Here is a 4,788-nt window from a genome sequence, read left to right on the forward strand (position 1 = left end):
GCTAAGCTAAGCTAAAAATCCAAGAGTTAGAAAAAACACTAATGGTTTAAAGTTATCTTCGTAAAATCAATGATCATTGATCATTCATATATTCAGATAAACAATGAATAACAAATGTGGCTCTTCCAAACTCTGAAATTTTGAAAATTTTAAGATTTTGGCTCTTCAGACTCAAAATGTTGCCGACCACTGGCCTAGAGGAATGTGTGAAGGTAAAATTTCATTTGTATTTCGAAGCTCAAACTATTTAGCAATTAAAGCTTAGTTCTTTTAGAAATGGGACACTTTCTTTTGCCAGTAACTCGTTTACTAGTAATCGGATATTCTAAATTTTAACAGCATTTTGCTGCCTGTGAAATGTACAATCCGATCTAATTTTTTCAAAATTTTAAATTTACTTGATTTTGAGATATTAACGATGTAAGAGAAATAGAAAAAAAGAATTTTGCACAGTTTCCTTCAAAATCCGTCATTATCAAATTGATAGCTGAAAAAAACGATCGTTATTCAAATAATAACTGTGTGTGAGTGATGGCAAAGTATGCAAATAATGTTAAAAATGTCCACAAAGTTCAAATCAAGCATTGGAGTGAAGCACTTGATCGGCAACTACGGTTAAGGGTCATCAGGGAAGTCAAGGCTCATACCAGCATTTTAAATTTTGGATTATGCGAAAAACTAAGTCTAGATCGCTGGAATGTCCGAAATTTTTCTCTCCGATAAGCTGAAAAGGTTGCCTACCCAGCCAACATGAAATCGTAAAAGAAATCATCGTCAAACTCGTATATAAGTGCAACGAGAATCGGATTCGTAAATGTGTACACTTAACATTCGAACATATCGTATATTCATCGTATTAGATGTTAAAACCAAGTAAAATACGATTAAATTACGATATGTTTAATGAAGTCGTATTTAGTACGACCGATGCGAAATGAAACCAAATTATAATCGCATAAGATTTTTTAAGACGCATTTTATTCATACACATTCGACTAACGCACCAACATCGTCATTGAGTACAGAATGATTCGTAAAAAATAACACATAAGCGTCAGTCATCAGGTCACTGGTATATTATCATCGCATAAAATGACAATTTAATGCCGCTTAGTCATACGGCAAAAGTTTTGATTTCTCGTGCAACCATCATCGCATAAAACTCGTTCTGAAGTAGCAATATTGAAATGAAAAAAAAAACAACTTCAGTGTTTTCGATTGTCTTTCTCCCATTATTTAATTGTTCGTTTTTGTTCAGTGCATAGTTTCGCAGAAAAACAAATAAAAACAGCACTTGTGATTAAATTTTGTGCACAAAATCATGATTAGTTTTGGACAGTTTTTCTATAGTAATAGGACGAATTTCCAATCTAAAAATTGCAGTGCGATTGGCCATATCATGACAGCAACATCGAAAGTTGCCAGGAATCGGTGCAGGAGCCCGGGAGGATAGTCGTGTTAACTGCAACAGGAAGGGTTGCGAAATTACAGGTGGTCAAGTTGGACCTTTCTGGTCTTAGCCGTCTTAGGACAACCACAAATAAAAAAAAAGAATTTACTGGTGAGTTTTTGCAATTCCTGAGTTCTACAACATTTTAATTTTCACTTCCTACTGTCAGGTTTACCATTGCTGCCTATCCACCAGAAAACAACGAAGAATGCTCCGAAACAATAAGCAGCAGGAAAAGGACAGGCCCAGATCGATTAAACTCCTGAACCGCCCTGGGAGGCCTGAACTGGAGGGAAGGCAAACTGTTTACCGAATAGTATTTCTTTGCTTCCGGAGGTATTTTGCAACAACAGAATAACAATCATCATTCGCTTCTTCCTACGACTCCAGCTTGACAATGAAAGCAACAATAATACGTTCGCGAAAAAAATAAACCATAAAGGTAAGAATGAAACTTTTTTCATGATGTGCTTTAATTGATTATCTAATTTAAACTTATTGTAGCACTCTCGTGTTTCCGGAGCTGAACAGAATTGATAGCTCGTTGTTGATTCCATTATGACCGCAACGGCGCAACACCAAGATGTACTGTACATATGGATAAATCAGGAAAATAGGCAGCCTGGAATGCCCCTGAGTCCTCTCCTCCCCATGACCCCAGAAAGATGCTGCCAACAGTAGTTCCCAAGGGACGAATTGGTCATCAATATTCCAAATGAATTCCACTGAGGGAATCGAGGCCATATTTTAGATATTTTTAAACTTAAGGTAAAGTTCGTTATATTAGTTGTTTATTTGACAATTTTTTGTCACTAATTTTCTTTAATGATTTATAGGAAGAGAAGATAGTGCGAAACTAAAAACTGCTCGAGGATTCGTTGGAATGTGATGGTACCGAGATCGACACAATAAGGTAGATACTTATATATTACTATTAACACTTTTCAAAAAATAATAGTTTTAGTCAGGATGAAAAATAGATAACAATTTTAGAAATTGAACTAATTGAAAATTCAAATTTGAGAAATCGGGTTCTTTATTGGAACTTAGACAAAGATAAGATTTTACCTGTATCTGTTATTCTGATTTGATATAAAAACTTGTTATTGATTAAAGTGTTCTCCTACTTCCAAGGAAATTTAATTCTTATCAGATATAAGCAGTGATATTAAAAAAAAATTGAGTTCTCTTTTAGTTAGTTAATTATTATTATTAACATTAAAAAAAAATTACCATGGCTTTCGTGTCATGATATGTTAATAAATATATAAAACCAACGGTTACCAATATTTTTTTTTTTTATTTTGCAGATTAACGTTACTATTGGGCGTTTTTTCGGTTAACCATTTGGAAGGACCTGACCAAGTCTTGAGGTACAAGACGGATTCGAAGGGCACATTGCAAGTGAATCGATCGCTACTGGCCCTCCAATGGTCCGGGCATTTCCGCTATACAGCCGGAAGACATTGATAGAGATGAGCGGCCAACATCGGTAAAGCCATCGGGAAAGCAGTGAGCGGAAAAAGATCCTGGTTCGATAAGGCCATATATTGTGTAAAGAAATTGAAAATGGTGTAAGTGGCAAAATTTGTAATTATTAATTGTAATTGTACTCTGTAGTTTTGGAAATATTTGTTTGAATAAAAAAAAAACTGAAATAAACAGTATTTGCAATTATTTCTAGAATCGTATTTTCATCACAGAACTACACTTAAGATGCTACATACCGATGTTCACATAATCGTATAACGAATCACATCGCATAAAACTATATATAACTTCGCATAAAGTGTCGCTTAAACAGTCCATCGAATGTCAAATTACTTCATATCGTACAAGCGTACAACACACATCTTATAAAGTGTGACTTAAGTTGTCAATCGATGTTCAAATCTCTGAACATCGTATAAAACTACAAGACACCTCGCATAAAGGGAGACTTAAATCGCCAATCGATCGTCGGATTAATTTAAATCGTACTAGAGTTCTACACACCTCGTATATAGTGTGATTCTTAATGTCAACTCGCTCAAAATCGTTCATTTGTACAGATCGACTCGTTTAAAGTAACGTATAACAAATCATCAATGCAACATAAAGTACCAAAGTGTATCAAACATCTTATTACGATCTTATATGGTGCTGTCGAAGTCGTAAATCAGAAAATGATCAAAACATGTACGTATATCGCCTCCACTTTTGGTAGGTATATGCTTTTTTCTAACGTCTTATACGATAATTATTGTCAACATAGATGTCCGTATATCTTTTGATATACCTACCAAATTGTTGGCTGGGTAGTGATGAGTCATTCAAACCTAACCTCGAACAACAATTTTTTTGTAAGTTCCAGAGCTCGTAAACTGTATAGCCGATACCGAGGCTTTAGGACAGATGATTTCTGATGAACGACAAAACTTATGAAAACTCCTATTTCAAACAAATTCCAGCGTTTAAATTCTATAACATGTCCGCTCGTGACATGGTCCCGAGAATATAAATGTATGTTTTTGATGGTTGTTTTGTTAAAATGTAATGATTTGCCAAAATTCTGCTCCTGTGGGAAAAAACAACAAATTTCAAAACGAAAACTTTGTTGTTCTATTTTTTTTAAAGCCTAAACAGAGTAATCTTGTATATACCCTTCCCAACCTACGATCTATACTAACCGATTATACTTTAAGTTCAATCTCATGATGGTTTTACTTCGTTTTTGTCAGATTTTGCCAGCAGAAATTTCATTGAAAACACTTTAAAGTGGCTCAAAAATAATCAAGTTTGGTCAATTTTGAAGCAGCTGTTTCCATTAAATTGGCCTCAGTTTCTTTTAAAAGAGAAGTGTTGGACCTAAAAGTAGCAGAAATTGAAGGAGAATGATGTAGCCACCTAAAATACGAATAAGACGCAGTATAAGTTTGAAAGACTGAACAATATCATGACTGGAAAAAGTGTGCGCCGGCCGATGGGAGGTACCAAAAATAAAGTAGAAATTTTTCTTACAAAAAACGATTAATATTTTTTTCAATTTTTTTCATGAATTATCATAATATTAGCTTCATTTCCTCCATAGAAAGTATTTGGATCAAACGAATGGTTTTTGAGATACACGTATTTTTAACTGTCCCATTTCTAAAAGAACTAAGCTTTATTATAATTTTTGCATTATCAGCATCATAGTTCTTTTTTCGATTATAAATATTTTTCAAATAAAACGTTAAAAATCAAGGTAAAATTGATAAACTAGTATATGTAAATATTATGAAAGTGTTTTGTATCCTTTATGATCAAGAAAACTCGTTAAAACCGTCAGAACAGAAACCGATCAATGTCACCCCAAA

The 4,788-nt window shown here is 34.0% G+C and overlaps 1 long non-coding RNA gene across 1 annotated transcript; it reads left to right on the plus strand.

Moving 5' to 3' along the window:
• Nucleotides 1–779: 779 nt before the first annotated feature.
• LOC129740392 (uncharacterized) lies at nucleotides 780–3,025 on the plus strand. Its single transcript, XR_008736225.1, has 5 exons — nucleotides 780–1,561; nucleotides 1,620–1,892; nucleotides 1,955–2,218; nucleotides 2,287–2,363; nucleotides 2,761–3,025. It is a non-coding gene; the product is annotated as an uncharacterized LOC129740392 (long non-coding RNA).
• Nucleotides 3,026–4,788: the final 1,763 nt, after the last annotated feature.

The sequence above is a fragment of the Uranotaenia lowii genome, chromosome 1, assembly GCF_029784155.1.
Source record: "Uranotaenia lowii strain MFRU-FL chromosome 1, ASM2978415v1, whole genome shotgun sequence".
In the NCBI taxonomy this organism is placed as follows: Eukaryota; Metazoa; Arthropoda; class Insecta; order Diptera; family Culicidae; genus Uranotaenia; species Uranotaenia lowii.